This window comes from Perca flavescens, chromosome 3 (genome assembly GCF_004354835.1).
Source record: "Perca flavescens isolate YP-PL-M2 chromosome 3, PFLA_1.0, whole genome shotgun sequence".
Taxonomy (NCBI): Eukaryota; Metazoa; Chordata; class Actinopteri; order Perciformes; family Percidae; genus Perca; species Perca flavescens.
In genome coordinates, this window is record NC_041333.1 from 31,646,202 (window position 1) to 31,665,445 (window position 19,244).

The following is a 19,244-nucleotide window of genomic DNA, read 5'->3' on the forward strand; positions in this document are numbered from 1 at the left end:
GAGCCAGACGTTGTAAACATTAAGGGCTCGGCTCAAATCTAGAGGTGTGCGGGGGCATGCTCTATTTACGGCAGCTATATGCACTGTTTTTCAAACAATTTAATAACAGAATGCCTACAAATCTGTACATAATTTGGGAAAACATAGTTGTAAAAAAAGAAAACAAAAGTTCTACATTTTTGTTGCTTTCAACATTTTTTTGACACTTCCATTTTTTCCTCTGACTTTTGTAGTTTTTAAAAACCATTTTTGTTGCTTTTTCCAACGTTTCTGTCGCTTTTTTACATTCTATTTTGTATCTCATTGTTCTCCAATCATTTTATCATTCTGAAACCAGAACAGAACAAATGTTGAGGATGACTTATTTTCACTCCTGCCTCCTAAAGAGAGGCAAAAACAGTCCACCGTTTTTATTTTTAAGTTACAGTCAGAGAGACTGAGGGGAAATGACACAAAGTTGAAGTTATTTTAAAACCCTAAAAGATTCGGGGCTGGAGCCCCAGAAGCCACCCCCCCCTGCTCCACCCCTGTCTCTGACCACACACACCTTCACTGAGGGGCATTATACTGTTAACCACACCCAACAGTAGATTTCCCCCCAACCCCGTCTGGGAGCTGCTGCAGCAGAGTTGTGAGATGAATATAAGAAAGAAAATCTGTGCTTTTGTTAATTGTTTTAAGATGATATTGGTTTATTGCTTTAGAGCCTACTAAGTGTCTAAAAACAGTTTAAATGCATCCCACAGTAGGAAATAGAAGAAAGAAAAAACTATCAAAAATCTATGGCATTGGCATTCATCAGAAAGTACATGTGACATTTAAGCTACAAGTTTTCTGACAAAAAAAATTTAGAGAACCAACAGCAAGGGAGTCTGGCATTGACCCTGAGAGAGAAAGAAACACAAAGACAAATGTCTGATTGTCAAAAAGGAGAGAACAGTGTTATAGTTTAAGGCCAGAATAAAGTCAAATGGAGACAATTCTTTTAGAAAAGGAGGCAATCCTTGTATACAAACATCCCACAAGATGAATGCCAAGGAGCTGTTTCCACTGTGGAAGATGGTGACCCCTGCCTGTTATGTGGGTATCTAATTCATGCCTGTTTTTATGCACTCAGAACAGTACTTTAAAATTAAGTAGATACTAGGCTCCCTGATTTGCCAAAGCTAATAGAACCAAGTTGAGGTTGTCTATCATCATCGGGGGGAGCTGTGAACTATGCTGGGTTCGACAGCAGTGTCGTCTTTCATCTCTCCATTCTCCCCACTCTCCATTTTGCAGATATACAACTCCATCGTTCAAGACCATCGTTATTGGATGATTCTGCACAACAATCCTCTTTAAACAATGTTTGCACATGGCAGCAATGGTATGGATAAGGCAAGGCAAAAATACGGTCAAATAAACTATAGTAAAAGGCGTGGTTATGATTAGCTAATGAAAACATACCCATAAATCAAAAGATCAGATTACAGTTAATTAACATGTGAACGTCAATGGAAGGTTTTTGGCAAGGTGTGAACTCCAGTCTCCTGCACCAAAGTCACAACCAACACATAGACGTAGACACGTAGATGATATGTTCTTAACACACTCGCCGTGGCACCAAATATGACTCTAGTTGACCTGGTTTGCTACTAATAGTGCATTCCATTTGTACTCGGAAGTCAGATTTTCTGAGGTCAAAGTCAGAAACACGCCCCCTGAGCTCGGATTTCCGAGCTCGGAAATCGGGCAACCACCGAATACCCCGAGCTAAAAATCCAACCGTTGCGAAAGCTTTAGTAATGTACAGTTATAAGCACTTCTGTGTAATTTTTGTCTCACTAAATCAGTTGCACACGCAGTGCTGTCCATTTTCTAATCTATGGACATGTTATTGCGCTGTTTGTATGCACAAAAAAAACAGCGTAATGTGTTGTTGTATACTAGCATGCTAACAATGGCTAACCTGGCTAGAGCTAATGAAAACAATGAAAATCCAAACTGTAAATGGATCTATTCAACTCAGGTGTGACGTCCTTCTCAGTTTCAGCTTCTGAGTTCCAAGGTAAATGGAACACACTCTAATGGTTACCGTACAAATAGGTTATGTGTTCTGAATTCAACTAGCAAACATTTGATGGTATGGTATGCTGATCGCAAAATCTCACAACCAATCAGGGGGCAGCTAGCTGGAACATGATGGCTTCATGTTTCACTTTGAGGCTAGGGGCCCAATTTGAATGGCTCAAACACAACGATTAGTGTGAAATGGTTGGCGCCTTCAAGTGCACCTGTTATTTTGGTTAAAATAGGCGCAGAGGCGCTATGACCAAAACGGCTGCTATATAGATCCGAGGGTGTGACGATGACTCATTATCTACTCAACCAGTCAGATTACTTGTCATATAGATCTGCAACAGAAAAAAAAAAAAGCCTTGACAATTTGAGTTAGGGCTTTTCAAGGAAATGTAATGTCTAACACCAAAACAACTTTCTTTTAAAACTGCTTTATTTGAATGAAAGTCTCACTTGTTTGTGCCTCACCTTTTACCTTTGCTCGGTGTGTTAGCCACGCTGGGCATGAAAATACCTCACAGATGGGCAAAGCAAATTTTAAGTCCAGGAAAATACCAAACTGCTGATGTGCCCCCAGTCCTAAAGATCGGGGAAATTTTGGGGAAAAAATAGTACGTACAACATGTCATCAGACTACGTCTGAAGGCAAAGGAGTTTATAACTGTTCAGAATAGACACACTTGAAGATGTGGTGAAAAGCCTGCATCATAAAGAGGGGGAGACCCGATAATTGTTCGAATGGGGATAACGGCGCACCCTGCTGTTAAGTTATACACACAAAAAGTCACTGAAGTAGTGATGTGGAGAATGAAAACAAAGCTTAAAAATAACAGTTGAAATCTATGCTTGAAGTAGCCGTAACTGTTAACTGTTATTATCTGTTTCGGAAAGTTACAAAAATCTGACATCCAAAATGTGTGAGGCTTTATTTTGTTTTATTTTATCTGACAAGCACTTTGTTTGAAGACTACTGAGCCCTTAAATTATTGTTACTACCTGATAGTTAGCCAGACCTTGTATTTACCGGATAACAGGGACATCACTAGAATTTAAAGACAGGGGGTGCTTAGCCCCCAGGGTATTTGTAACTTGTGTTTGCAAAATCTTTGCACTCACATCTTTTGTTACTGTATTAGAGCTACACTTATATCAACAACCAGTCAAGAAACCAAGATGTTGACAAGTAAAAAGTGACAGACATATCCTCTTCTTCCATTTCTACTCTGTTCAACAAAAGTTACTGTAATGTTAACTTTTAGACACATCAAAGCTGCATGGGGGAATTTACTTAGGCCAGACTTTGCTCCTGATGAGTTCTTCTGTAAACAATGACTTAAATGCTATCTGTCTGCTCATGTAAATGCGTGATAAAGTAATAGCATACTATATCTAATTCCTCTCTTCATAAGATAAGTTGTCCAAAGAATGCTATTTAATTACACTAATTACTGTAACTGCGCTGTAGATTGGTTCAATCAGTGTCATTTCGCTGTGTAGTTTGGCTTGCATACAGTATAACCCAAGAACCAGAATTTTAAGGTCATAGTGAAATTTGACAACAAAAGTTTGAGCGTTTCTAAAATATATAATTTATTCTGCCAAATGATGTATTCAATGTATGACTTAAATCAACAATTATTGATAAAGCTATTGATAAGGATCCTATTTAAAGTGGCTACTGTCTAAATATAATAACTTGATGGCAGAAGGAATACAATATTTGGAGTAAGAATTTTTTTTCTCATGTGTATCTGTGGGCATATGCTCATGTTTAGCCTAGCCTACATTTAGGCAACATCTACATATTTATTTAATTTATCACAGCCAATGAATGCAGAAAGTTAAATTTGTCAGAATATAGCTAGCATATATAATATAATGAAATTATTTAGTTTAGGCTATGCCTCAGTGCCTAGACCTACCAATACATGCTTATTGTTAGAAGAAAACAAAACACCCCACCTTTCCTTAGACCTATAGACCACTACTGACCTCCATCACGCCGGCTCCCTCAGAATCAACTGCCCTGCCCTCCTGCTTCTCTTTGTCTCTGCTAAAATATCCTTGAATATCCATCTGCTCAATTAATTGAAAGTTACACCGGTAGGCTACATGCAGTAGCAAGTTCAGACCAAAGAGTAGCAACGAGACAAGATGAATCCTCCAGTTACTTGCAACGCTCCGGTCTGCAACGCTCTGAAAGCTGCCAGTTCACACACCAATGCAACGAGACGGTGCATCATCTTGATCGCACAACGACTCTTTGTACTTCTGTCTAATGTTTGCCTTTTCGGCTATTTTGTAGCTGGATATATATCATTTGTTGCGTCTGTATATGAATTGGGATACGGTTAGTGATAATGAGATGCTTGATACAGTTGCAGAATCTTTGATTCTCTGCTTTGTTTTAATGCTGCTTGGCTCTCTTCAGTAGCTAGCTCTCTACCTCGCTCGTCCACATACCGTTACCGTGCCCGTGGGTGCTCGTTGAGCCTCTAACACTGTCATTTTGACCAGCTGAAAGTTGTAAAATAGAATTACCGTAAAACAAACACCCTACACACCGACACACACAGATGAATGGTGAAGGAAGATTGATTCACCGTAGTTAGTGATACAGAGTGCACTGTATAAAAAAATCTGATTATTATTGTTGTTCTTATTATTATTTAGGGGGGCTTAGGAACATTTTAGGGTAGCTTCAGCACCCCTAAAATAGGCCTAACAATGTCCCTGCCGGATAAGACAAAATGTACTGTATAGTAGATTGAGTACAGAAGTGTGGTGGGGCTGTCGGGCATCATTATTTCTCCGGTTACTGAGCCAGTAACCCAGCCGGGAGTTTAAGCCCAGACTGCAGGAAATAGAAAATGGATTGTATTGACAGTTTATATTTTTTCAGCCCAAGTTAGGCCTGATCCTATCGATACTAAAACCATCAAGTCTACTTACTTAAAACTGAATGTCTGCTGCTGCTCGTTATTCACTTCAGTGACAGATCCTGATAAACTTGCCTTCATGAGGCACCTTTTAATAACAGAGACATCATAACCAGTGCCTCCCAACAGTGCCTTCCAGGCAGCGCTGCCTGGAAGGCACCGTTGGGGGCAAAAAACACAGATAAACCCTGAAGAAAGAGCCGAGGTGGGGGGAGGTCACAAAGATGGACTGCTCAAGGTGTTGTGTGTTGCCTATTTTGCTTGATGAGCAGTAATGCTCACTGTTTGACGTATGATTTTGGCAAATATTTCTGGTACGCAACAAATACCTCTCCGGGTGAAGATTTTATCACTGAAGTTGTTAAATCACAATTTCACTGTTAATTGTGAATCATTAATTGTGAACGCCCTCGTACTGAGTGCAGTATCTGCGAACAGCCTCCTTGGATTATCCAAATCAGGTCTGCTGTGATACAAACTGTGATACATCTCAATACAGTGGGAGATTTGACTAAAGTCTTGCCAGAAAGACCTCCATGTAGATCTAAATGGCAGAAGGCCACAGGATGTGCTAGGAGGCTATTGCAGTGAAAGGGTGGTCTTTGCTAAATAAAACAAAGGAGAAGCAGAGAAATAAATAACACTTGGATGGCTACTTATTTAGTAATGGAATTCACACGCTGTGGGCCTGTTCAGAAACACATGCAACGATGGTCCACATGTGCCTGACTCAATGGAAGAGGTAAGCAAAGTTGCATGTATGTTGTTATTATTGGAGACATACTGTATATTATTAATCTGCCAAAACCTTGTATTTGCAATTATGATTTCATCCTGTGCAAGTCTATGATGTATACATATATGATTTAATCCTGATATTACACCTGCCATGTCTGCCACAGCCTCTAATAAACATACTTAAGACAATAAAGCTGGCATATTATGAAACACTACTGCTCTTTTTTGTTCAGCATGTAAAAATACTGGCTAATAGACGTCTAAAGGATATAGTGCATGCCTTAGAATTTAACTATCTGCATAGGTTGTGTGAGGACACAGTGTAATTTATGCTGCTGGATCCTGAGTGGAGACAGCCAGCCAGATGATGCCAGGCACACAGAAGAAACATGCCAGGAATTTTAGAAGACGGCTCAGCAGCGGCTGCAGATGTAGGCAGAGTGGGAGGCTGCATTACTTATAAAAAAATAAATTAAAAAAAGGAGCTAAAGAGTACAAGGAGCTAAAAGGAAGGGGGATAGGGATGCCTTCTGGTATAAATGGAACAGACGACAGAAAGGAAGAGAAAGCAAGACAGAGATTGAAAGAAGAGGGAGGAGGTACAGCAGGAAGGCAGAGGAGAAGAGGACAGAGGGAATAGTAAAAGAGGCCTTGGAGACTCGAGGAGGGGACGAGGTAGGGAAGAAGAGAAAAAGAGGAGCAACGCAGGTCAGGAGAAATGCGAACATATAGTTATTGAAGGCTTACAGCTACAGTTTGGATGATCTATATATATATATATATATATACTATATATGTTTAAATTGTAGAATTCATTCATTTAATGAAACAAAACGTGTGTTCTTCTATAGCTGTGCTCTGCCATTTTCTCCACAGGCAAACAAGCTGTTAAATGAGAGGTCTGGGAAGCTAACCCCTTTACACAATCTGCATTGGCTTCAGCATTCATCTACAGCTGGCTGAGAGTTTTCAGCAAAGTAGGATGTCCAATAAATGTGTATGCCAGCGGAATCTGGTCAAAGGATGCATCAATTCAATCGAATAGACAAAATGATGCAATGCATCCTTCTGATCCTATGGAGTAATCAACACTACAATACATATGTAACCAATAAAGCTGCATTACACCTATGATTTCATAAGTGGACAACAGTGACTGGATGATACACAAGTTTTGATAAAAGGTCGATATCAGCCTTTTATAATAAAAACCCAATTTATCACTGGAGAGCATTTCACAGCTGTACTTGTTCTCCAACTGTGTATCATTTATCATGCAAAGTACTTGAGTTCTCTGGTGCATTTGGCCATATGGGAACATTGTGATGCACTTAATTTCATAGACAAATAACGGGTGAGGGAGGAAGGCAAAGACAGGAAAGAGGAAAAGTGCTGTCTATGACTTCCTCCAGCTATTTAAGTCAAAAAAAAGAGCAATGATTTCTTCCCCTGAATCTGCTGCTGCACTTCAGCAGAGACAATACCACTGAGAGGTGTTTGGGAAGGAAAAATGGAGGAAGAATACCCCCATGCGTTATTGAACACATTCACTTCCATACAAAGCGTTGCATGGAAGTGGCAGCTATACACTCAATGCACAGCACTTGAGAAACATTGTCTCTTTTTAAATGAATGATGGTAAAGGTTAACATAACATTGATGACAATATTTTAATGATATTGAAGAACTGAAAAAGACTTGTTGTAAAAGAATATTCAAAAAGACAAATATGTAAAGCAACAGAAACAGCGGCTGTCAAAGTGAGCTTTTAGGAATACATAAAGTGATGGTTCGGAGTAATTTCACCCTAGGGTCCTTTGCACCATGACCTCAAGCCAAACACCCCCCCAGAAGCTTTTTTCAGCTGGGTCGAACATTGGGAGAGTTAGCGTAGAGTAGCGTTATCAGCTGAATAGCTTAGCGCAGGGGCTAATGGACCCACGTTTGTATCTGGTAAATGACCCCACTAATAATGCCCGAAATGATACCAAACTTCTACACTAGTACAAATAGGTTATGCACTCATAAAACGATGGATTGGAAAGTTTGTAAGTACACCAGAAGGTTATGTAAATAACACTTGCCTGCTGGCTTCTGCTCTCTGCTGTTGTTGTTGCTGCTGCTGCCGGCAATAAAACGAGTGCTTAGGGCCGTCTACAAATTACAACACCGAAAAGAGATACAACAAAAATATTTATTTATTTAACTTTTGTTTTTTAAAGTAAGTGCTGTAATATAACTAGCAGGAGACAAGTTATAATTGAGGTAAGTTTGGAGACATTACCTTATTCAGCTGATAACCCCGAACCATCACTTTAATGTCAATCCCTCCACCATGAAGACTAAACACACAGAGAGAGGACATTTGGCATTGCATTGTTGTCTCTAACATATGTTTTGGTGAGACAAGACAGACCAGTAAAAAAGGCCTAGAATCAAACTGCAAAAGAAAAGTTTACAATGCATCCATATCTGCCTAAATTACAACATTTAGCAGAACATCTTGTCCCCAATAATTGAGATGACTGAAGAAAGAGTCACCTGATTAAAAAAGAAAATTCTGTTCTCATGTTTTCAATAAGTCCTCCAAACTAAATGACAAAACATGCCATTTGTCATTGCTTTCCAAAAAGTTTTTTTCTGATCTGACACTCCTAACAGCAGGACGACATTGTTTGTAATTGCATTAAGATTGTAAATTGTTACCAATGTCTAACAATTATTTATGAGTATTTTATTATCTGCCACCATTATGGTTAAAATATGGTTATATTTAGGCAGAAATAACTAAATTTGGTTACGGTTAGGTGATCATGATAATGGTGAAAAGAAACTCCTTTTGATTGTGGAAACTGAAAGCGAACAGTGGCGTCCTGTCTCAAAGTAACACACTGTCTTGACGAATTCATCCACCCCAAAATTCAGTTGTAGACATTTGAACACAAATTACACATGCATTTGTTTTTGTGTAAGGAAGGCCTTAAAAGTTATCTTGGTATACGTGAAATGACAAAACAAAATTCTAAATCCTAAAACGTCTCATAAACAGGATCGAGCCAAACCCTTGACATACAGTATGACTCATCTTCTAACCCAATCTGCTACTATGAGTTATTAGCAATTAGATGTTGGGGAAACATAATTCCCCCTGAACTCATTTGCAAAACAGTAATTACTTTCAATGAATCAATGCCATTGCAGGAAGTCCAGTAATGGTCTCATAGTGCAGTACAGTATAAAGTTGTGGCGATGGGTTGGCATAGGCTACTTGACTTTGGCATTGTGGTCCACGATTAACATCCAGTTTTATCATTTCCCAGTTTAAAGCTTTAAAGTGAAATTGTGTAACTTTTGAGTAGGTGCCAATTATGGGATAGTACTACATATGAAAACCTACCGTAACAGTAGCACAAGGGTAGAAAGAAGAGTCCTAAAGTCATTGGCAATATTCACCTAAAGTTTGCTAACAAAGAAAAAAAGTTACTAGTCATACCAGACCAAGTAAGGCTGTAGAAGCAAAACCACTCAGTAAATTGAAATAAGCAAGGGTGAGTTTGAATGCTCATTTCTCATTCGTAAGAGGAAGAATGTGGCATTTTGTCATTTATAAATTATATAGACTTGTAAATTAAAGGCTACAAATAAAACTTGAATGTGACATATTCAGGGAGAAACTCTCAAAATGGTGGACTTGAAAACTTGAACCCCATTCCTATTGGCAAAATCTGAGTATTAAGGTTTCTTATTTCTTCTACTTCTTTCCCTCCTCTGTTTTTTAATTCTTGCCTCCACCCAGCCTTTGCGTGTATGGTTTACTGTTTTAAATGGGACTAATGCTGGATCCTTATTGCTCCCCAAGATGGTGTGGGCTCTTAATGCCCCCCACCGTACACTGCTTCTTTGCTTTCACCCAAGGAATGCCATTGGCATGGAAATCTTTGTACTGTACAGCACCTTTGGGCCACACACACACACACACACACACACACACACACACACACACACACACACACACACACACACACACACACACACACACACACACACACACACACACACACACGTCACGTGGCATCAATGTGCTTTGTTAGTATTGTGAACATTTTATACCTCTTCAGAGCTGGTTAAAAGAGAGAAGTTCCAGCCTTAGACTTTTCAAAGTGAAAACATGGCTGAATGAGCTCCAGCTTGAAGCTGCTAAGCTTCAGTCACTCCAGTTGAAAATGTGTGCCTTGTGGAACATTTACAAGAATGTTTTACTATGTCAATTTGGTAATGAGTGACGCAATTACAGATTCCAAGTGGCTACTGCTGTCTCTTTACATTGTAACCTATTATTACTTGCTCTACATCATTTTGTACCGAACCGCAAATTGAGCTGTTTTCCACTTTGTCAATTGTCAGCAGGTGTTACCGACTGTCAGTGTCAGCAGGTTCTTGGTTTAGACATATCCTGGGATAGGAGGGGTAACTTTCTAGGCTTAAAATGTGTCTTTATTTGTCCAACTACCTCACATTACACAAGTCTACGAGCTAATTAAGAACAGATTTAATTCAACAGAGCGGTCTTACATGTTTTTGTGAAACCAAACACTAATTAAAAAGATGTGTGGGTGGTTCATTTTTGAAGCAACAAAGCCACTGATTTTCATGTTTGTATGAGCCAGTATTCCAAATCAATGAATACTTTACTTTCAAGGTTGAACGCCTACATGTTGGTGGACCAGGTGCGAGCTGTCAAGGTGGAGATTTTTCAGCCATTCAATATGCTATTCGATATTTGCCTTACCTTTTGTGTAATCCCCACACGTCCTTGTCTTCAGCAGCAGTGTCTTCCGTGATTATTGCTGTGAACAGAAACAATTGAAGTTAATGCACCCAGGCCACACATGTAACCTACAACTTTGGACAAGTTATGTTCCATATCCAAAACCCATCTTAATATCTAGAAACTCAATCACTTCAAGTGATATGCGTGTGGAATGAAGATTTTCCTTATGACAAATCGACAGAATAGATAAGAATAGCTCTACACTAGAGCGGAAGATAAATACTGTATGTTTTGGATGATTAACAAAAGCAATTCTACACACAATGCCAGTATCATTGTAAGCTAAACTAGCTCAGTTTACTAGCTAAGTTAGCTAAATTATGGCTAAAGAATACAAACACCTCTGACTGTAATACTTCATTGTAATAACACAATACAAGGTGTTGTCAGATAGAGAGCTAAAACCTTTGTAGTAGTGCCAAATTAGCAAACATCAGCAGATTCTTTAGATGTCTTTGACAAAAAGCTAATGTAGCTAATGTTGCTCTGACAGTGAAGTTACTAACATTGCTAACATTACCTTCTAGCTACAAAACATTGCTATAAGTTTGTGTGATTTAGCTACACCTGCTCCATCTCCCTCTCCCTTTCCCACCCGCTGCCATATGGAGACTACTTTTGGGCCAATCTCTGGACACCACTGTGACGGGTATGTCAACATTGATTGAAATTCAAAACCCTCCATCCATCCATTTTCCACCGCTTATCATGGCAGCAGGGAACTGTAAATATTTTTGGCTCTACCTTATCTATTATTTTTCTTTGCATAAGCAACATTTTCTAAACACATAGTATAACATAGTATTCTAAACACCAAATGTTGTTCTTTGTAATATGTTATGCTACCTGAACCCTAGCTAACGTACAGCCTTAGAGAGTATGACATACTTGGCCAGATACATTAGTTACACACACACACACACAATTAAAAGGCTTGACAAAGGCATACTGAATAATAGAGTGGGAATGTAATGGAAATTTGGTGTAAATATCAGGCTAATATGGAACCGCTAAAGGGATAGAAATGGTGTTTATGTGCCCAAGGTTATTGACTGCTACTTTGTGCTTCAGAACTGACCCTTTAAGTGACACTTCAAACCACTCAACAGCAATAATAATAGTAGATCCATAAAGCAGTGTCCGTTATATAAAAACAGATAGAATCAGGACAAGACACAGCACGGATCTTGTATATTCAAAATCAAAAGAGCAACAGCAATATTTTTAGCTGTGATGGAAAAAGCACCAAGTCCATTATCTGGCTAAGTATAACAGGAAACAAACAGTCTTTTAAAGCCTCTGTGAAACCTTTCATCTTTTCGATATTACAAGAGGGCTAAATGAAGAAAAACTGAGTGGAGGTCAGCAGCGGCCTGCTTTCTCTGGTCCCCTGTCCCTTTAAAGACAATGACCTGACTAGCAGGGCAGCTTGGCTGAAGATGAGAAAGTAGTTATTTCCAGCACCCTCCTCATTTATTTGTGTACGTGTTTTAAGAGACCTAAAGCAGCAGGCTGGATGCCTGGGTGCCATGCTGATAAAGCAAGAAGGGAACTCTGCACTTTTACCCAAGGCCCCTGAGTGAGTCGAGGGGCAACATGGGGGGGCTCGGACAGGGGATCAGGGCTCTAAGCCAGGCAAATACACTCGGGTGGATAACATGTCTTTAATGCTACTGATGGACTGCCCAACTGGCGCCCCGGCTGACTGGCACAGTGCCCAACGTTCTTCCACTGGCTGGGCGGCTGTATAGCTTGTATGACTGTTGTGAGACAGAGAGGGAAAGTCAGGGGTGACAGACAGACAGACCGCAGACAGACAGACAGACAGACAGAGGCAACATCAAACACACAGGACACACAGAGGCCAAAGGCAAAGACAGACTAGCGAATCAGTGACAGACAAACTGGGTGGAATGTAATACATATGGGGTACATACCTACACTCAATTCATACATGTTTTACACTCTATTTTACATAGAGATAGGGGTTTAATTACTGTATCAGAGGTAGCATAAGGCTAGATGTTTGATGTCTCATGTCCCTTGCAAGACTCTATAAAAACACAAAGCAGCCAGACTGATAAAAATATCTGTGTGCATTCAACTGATGCCAACCTATAAGATTTCCTGATGCTGAAGTTGAACCGAACCATTATCAACACTTCCTTATCTGTAAGACGTTAGTATATCCATCTTTTTTGTTTAGCATTTCAAGGCTGTGGCAAGCTACAATTCATTTTCCTGATTTCCATTTGAGAACTTGTGAATAAACAATCAGTTAGAAGAGCCTGGCATTTCTAAAGAAGGCTACACTCTCCTGGCAGATCTCATGCTAAATATGCTCAGTCAACCTTGAGTTGCAGTCTGAAATAACAAAACCGAGAATAAAAAGGAGGGAAAATGCAGATTTTAGAGGTTGGAATGCCATGTATCAATTGACTCACATTAAGTGAAAACTGAACCAGTATGGTTTACTACAATGTCAAACATGTCAACTTTAGTACAGCAGTGATACGAGTTCTTCATGGTCCAGTACTTATCTTAATAAGTACAGACTGGTCTGTACCTGTACTTAGAGGTCAAAACCAGCATCATCGTCAACGCAATAATAGTTTAAGGGAATTTGGAAAAGAAAGTGAAACCAGAACTTTCAGAAGTAACAAAACCTCATTCAAAATTAAATTGGCATTACGTAATCAATATTATGTCACGCGGCACACTTCATGTCTAGATAATGATGGTGGTTTTAGGAAAAGTATCTATTTATTTAATATTTCTGTTTTTAGCATTTAACAAACACAATGTCCCAGAAGCCCAAAGTCATTTGCCATTTAAACATCACAAGCTCAAAGCAAGAGGCCAGTCAGGTGGTTGCCGCACGTTCGACCATGGCTGTAACGACGGCACGACAGTGAAGAAGAGAATGGGTGTTTTTTAGACAGCAGAGAAGAAAACCAAAACAATAACCTAAAAGAGGCTAATCGGCTCTGTAGAATTGAGGGAAAATGTAGCTTTGTCACTACGAGCAACCCTTTTCACACTATACATTGTCATTATATAACAAGCTTTAATAAGTAACACTTTTTAAAAGAGCCATACAACCAGAATATATTTGTTACTGGGAGAAGTCATTGGCCAGAGAGTCTCAGGTATTTTGTGAATATCAAATATATTATGGTCAGATTTATTTATCTGTGTGATCCAAGAAAGATTATTGTAACCTAAGCGAGGGAATCTTGTTCTTTTGTTTTTGGTAGAGGTTTCTTTGATGGGCAGAGCCACACTCCAATAACTCACTACTACACAAAATGTAAACATAACATGCTCAGGGAATCTGAATGTTTTCAATCTGATGATATCTTTTGCCACAAACACCAGGACACAGATTTATTTAAAATGATTGACTTAACCAACTGATCAGCAGGAAACTATTTTAAATGGGATGAATAAATATACTGTATACAGTTAGCTCTAACAGGATGGACTGTTGATATTTCGAGGGCTCTTAAGGAAATCAGACTGTGTTTAGATTGTCATGACATTCCGACTGCTGCGGGTTATTTAATAAATAAACAGCTGAAGCTCTGGGTCTTAGATTCTGTTATGCGTTTGGTTCAACATCCTTTGAGTGGTCTGGTCAAGCGTTTACCATATATTATTATAAACCCTCATCTTGAGAGTCTGCTTACTTATTAGAAACACAAGCTTGATCTGTACTATTTGTTTTAATTTGCAGAGTCTGAACTGAAATACAGCACAGCCCAGAGTCTAACACAACAAAACTGTACTAACTCTTTAAGAATAATATATTGAGCCGATGATGGCTTTTTTTATTTCTATAACATTGTTAAAGTGCCTAATTAATGTTTTCATGTTTCTCTAACAAAACAAGTCTGAGGTGAAAGCCACTATGTGTAATATTTCTATGAGATTCTAGTATCTGCAATATATACAGTATGGTGGAATATGTTTGTAGAAAAATTAGACAACTCTGCGGGAAATTGTTGCAATCTAAGTGTTGCTTTCAGCCTATTCATCACATGGTGTCTTTTTTAGAACTACCCCTGGGGTTGCGGTTGACGCAGCCGACGCCCATTGTCGTTCCCCATCCGAGCCGGCACCCTACGACACCAAATGTAATTTCACAACAACAAAATTATGGCTAGCGAAAATGCTTTGTGGCTAGTAACTTTGGAATACCACTAGAGGTGGTGTAAAAGGCCAGTGGGCCTGTTCACTGGTCGGTTGGGACAGCTGAGAAGTGGCCTCAGAGCTGTGGGAGTGGCCTGGCCCAGATGGCCATCCTATACAGCCCAGGGACTCAATACCTTTCTTTCCCCCCTCACAGACCAGATGGAGACCATTACAGTGGCCTGAAAGACCTAAGAAGAGAGAGAGAGAGAGAGAGAGAGAGAGAGAGAGAGAGAGGTGGTGTTGGGGGTGTCTCGCCTTTCCAAAATCTCTAATTACCACAATTGTTAAAGGCTGCTTTTTTTTTCTTGCTTTTTCTGACACAAAAGCTCCCTCCCAACATGCACTGCAAGCCCTCCTGAGAATTCCTATAGGAGACCAGACTGTTTTACACAAGACAGAATTCAGAGGGAGAAGGAAAAAAAGAGAAACACAGAGAAGGGAAGGAGAGAGGAGAAGAAAAAAAAACACATTAAAGATATGCAAATCCAACTGTCTGGGGTGAGGAGCATTAACCAGCGTTAGTAGGATAGCTGCCTCTATTTTTAGTGTTTGCATGTGTATGTGTGTGCACGCATGAGTGTGTGAATGTCTCTCTCTTTGGAGGTGTGTGATGACTTCCTTAAGCCCTGGCTTTCATGTTCTAGTGAGACAGTCTGGGCGTTGAGATATGTCGGCAGAAATATTCTGCCTAATTGAGACACTTCACAAATGAAGCTGTCAAGCTGGGCTTCAAACAGAATACACAAAAGCATTTGAAAGAGAATTTCTAGGACAGCAGTGTGAAGGAGTTTTTGCTTTCTTTTTCTAAACAAGTACAGTGCATTAAATGATTACAGGTGGTTTCAGGACAGTGATCAGAGTTGCCAAGGATGTTTAAAAAGAATTTTCCACACAGAGCTGAGGAGAGTCAAAAATAGCAGCCATGCCAATCACGTCTTCAAGTCAAATGAAAAAAAGTCAAGGGGAGGGATGCATTTAACTCATTTGTTTAGTACATCCAAGGCCAATGTCAAAGCTATGTAGAGGGCTTTCAGGTGATGTAATGCAGCGTCTGGCAGCCATGTTGGCCTTTTTTAGTTCCTGGAAGCAGCATGGTTTTTTTCCGAATGTACAACATGGCCATGTCAACATTCAGAGCCCAGAAGATGCATGTTTTAGATACAAATTTACTGCACTGTATTAATTATTTCTGTGCCTTCAAACTCAAGCAGGTCTCTAACATTTTTAAGGCCCCTTTACACTGTGTAATTGTGAGCTGTCTGTGATGAAAGTTGACAACTGTGATAAAATCTTTGCTCCAATGTAATGCATTATAATAAAGTTCTCATCATTCAACGTATGAAACACAGATGATAGGAAATGTACTGAAAAGAGCGGGACTGGTCTGAGAGTTAAACAATTTTCAAACATGTTTCTTATCTTAAAACTATTGTAAATGTTGACAATTTGATCCACCTGGCTTTCCGTAATACAGACAGTTTAAAAAATGAGGTTACTATGACACAGTCTGCCAACAAGTTATATAAACCATACGACGACATACGGCGCTTCCTATCCTCTTATACGACCCATAGGAGCTTTTTTTTTTTTTTTTTTCTCAGGTGTAGAGCCCCTGGTGATACTTGAAGCAAAGATGTGTTGAGCCTTCTTAGTATTTCGAAAATAGCTATTTTGAGACTAGCATGAGAGTGCCCCTAGCACTCCCATTCAAAAGGCCATTTGACCCAAAAACGAGAATACGGTGAATCTTAAAAGTGGCGATTTGGTCCTAAATATGCTTTTAAACTAAAGTTTGACTCACGTACATTCACAAAAATACCCTAGGATGCATTTTGGCGAGAGTTACGCTTTAAATAAAAAGTACTTTAATCAAACTTTTTGGGGTCAATTCTTAATGCAAACGGTGATGCACGTGTCAACTCACAACCCACAGGTCGGGCCGGTTCAGGGAACCTTTTGGGAAATATCACGGGTTTTGGCCCGCTTTACATCAATTTGTTGTACTGTATTTTTGAAATGCATTGAAGAAAGTGTGCAGTGCTCCACTGCTGCAATGCATTAGCACTGTATTTTAAATCATTGCTAATGCACTGCAGCAGTGGAACACTGCACACTGATTTCAAAGGAAGCCTTTCTTCCTGATAGTCAATGGCTGCAGCAGAGCTTGGGGCTACTGTAATGGAGGTGCATAGCTGTGTGGAAAGTGAATCAGTAAAACAATATGAGTCTCTGCTCTGAAACCTTCATCATGAACTCTAATACTTCACTGTGTTTGTCAGTACAGTCTTTGTTTGGACAAGAAGAGCTGAGCCCTGAGAACAGCAGGCTACTGAGGGCCTGCCACAGAGCGTGATACCTTTGGCTACGGATAGCATATGGCACTGGGAACTAGATACAACACAAACAAACACAGGACACAGGGATGGGCAGTCACAGACGATGGAATTACATTGGCTGTATACTGTGTGTATGTGCATATTCTTGACGCTGCATGATTGAAGGTGTATGTGTGTGTACTGTACAGTATGCGTGTGCAGCTGAGCACTTAGCTTATAGATTTCAGCAGCCAATGAAAAAGACTAAATTCAAGTGCTGTAAACAATGGACACTTTCACTATGTGCTTTGAAGAAAGAAAGTCCATGTTGGTGCCACTTCTTCAGAGCTTGTAACTTGTGACACTTGACTGCATCAAATTCCTAATGCACAATGCATCCAGGCAAAGTGTCCAGGCATAAGAAAATAATGGACAAGGTGTAAGCAAAGAAATTCCATGAAGCAAGGTGGAGAGATGCTTCTCTAACAAGTTAATTGCAGCATTTAGTACATCAGCACACCTCGGGATATATGATCTTAATATACCATGGCCACTTAGCAGAGTAAAAATGTCAAAATTACGGTTCCTTTGTGTTCCTTCTTCATTCACTTTTGTGCAGCTTCATTACCTGGTGTATCTTTTAATATTGTTGTTTCCATATTTAGTTATTTATTTATTACTACAAATTCCATAAATCATTTTTTTTAAATGTATATCCTTTGAATGTTTTTTTGTGATTAACAGTATAAGTCTGTCTTCCTATTGTGTATTTGTAGATAAGTGGCAAGCTGCTGCAAACAATTCCTCTTACAAGTTGTATTGAATTAAAAATTTAAAGATTGCTTTTTTTGGGTATTTTTATACCTTTATTGACAGCAAAGGGCCACAGGTTGGAGTTGAACCCAGGCCCACTGCATCGAGGAGTAAACCTCTTTATATGGGCACCAGCTCTACCAACTGAGCTATCCAGGTACCCATATTGAATTAAACAGAACTACATTGAAGAAGTAATGTTTTTACAAGTGGGTGCACAATGTCATACAGGCAGTAACACAACACGTATTTCTGCAGAAGATTTCAAGCCAGCAATTGACACCCTCTAACCCGCCAACAAATGTGCCAATGTGCCAACAAAAATAAAGAACAGCATCAACGTAAATAATTCAGGCTTTAAAATGCTGTTAGACCTCAAGGATACACACAAAGCATTTTGGTCGGAAACACTGTTTACAAGAAAACTCCCTGGGGTACCTTTAAAGCTTTAGTGCGTAACTTTTTGATATTAATGAACGTCCATTACATTCAAGCCATCGCCAAACGAGTTGCTAAAAAGCTAATTAAGACTACCAGCTCCACACAACTCTCTCTGTATTTCTCAGTATGGCGTATGTTGATCTCACCCAACTGTTCTTGTTTTTATGTTATTGTCTTTTAGCATTAGTATAATCAACTTTTATTGTATAGGGCCAAATCTGTATGTACTATTGATAGCTTAATCGTTTTATGTCATTTTAGGGTGACCCCTTACCACCAGTGCAGGGACAGTGGATGTAAAATAGCCTCCAGGCTAATTCTGGCATAGCGTATTTAGTGTGCATAGTCCCTGACAAATACCTGAAATAAATAAATAAAATAAATAAATTGTGTCGTCCGGGTGACTTTTGCGCGCAGAAACTAAAGTGAAAGTAATTACCTCTTCTGAAGAGTCCATCATGTTTTTTTTAAATCCTCCGTGTCCTCCTTGGCTACTAGCAGCTGCATGGACGAGGGATGGGGGTGGTGCGCGATCACAGAAGGCTTGTATCATGTTGACGCAACAACAGTGTTGTTGTCATTAAATAGAATTCCTCATGGGGGGAGACAGAAACTACGCACTATAACTTTAAATGTTTATCTATACCATTGGTATAAGTCTATAACAAATATATAAATTATATTGACTCTCAAGTGTTTGTCAACATCCCTACAATCAATAGTAAAACTTCCTGGGGTGAAGATTTTGGATCCCAACTGGATGAGGGGATGTGGAAAAGGATCTTGTTTAATGCAAAGAAAATTACATGTTATTATAAATCCTATGAGACTCAATATAAGATTATCCACAGACTGCATGTAACCACTGCTATTCAATGTCAATATGACCCTATGTTCTCATCGTTATGTGTA

General features: G+C 39.4%; 1 long non-coding RNA gene across 8 annotated transcripts in view; it reads right to left on the reverse strand.

Annotated features, from left to right (window-relative positions):
• Positions 1 to 19,244, reverse strand: part of LOC114549958 (uncharacterized) — a 105,612-nt gene that overhangs the window by 29,084 nt on the left and 57,284 nt on the right. For all 8 annotated transcript variants that reach the window (XR_003691635.1, XR_003691634.1, XR_003691627.1 and 5 more), the window contains one exon: positions 10,528 to 10,585. This is a non-coding gene — a long non-coding RNA (uncharacterized LOC114549958). The remainder of the gene's footprint in view (positions 1 to 10,527; positions 10,586 to 19,244) is intronic.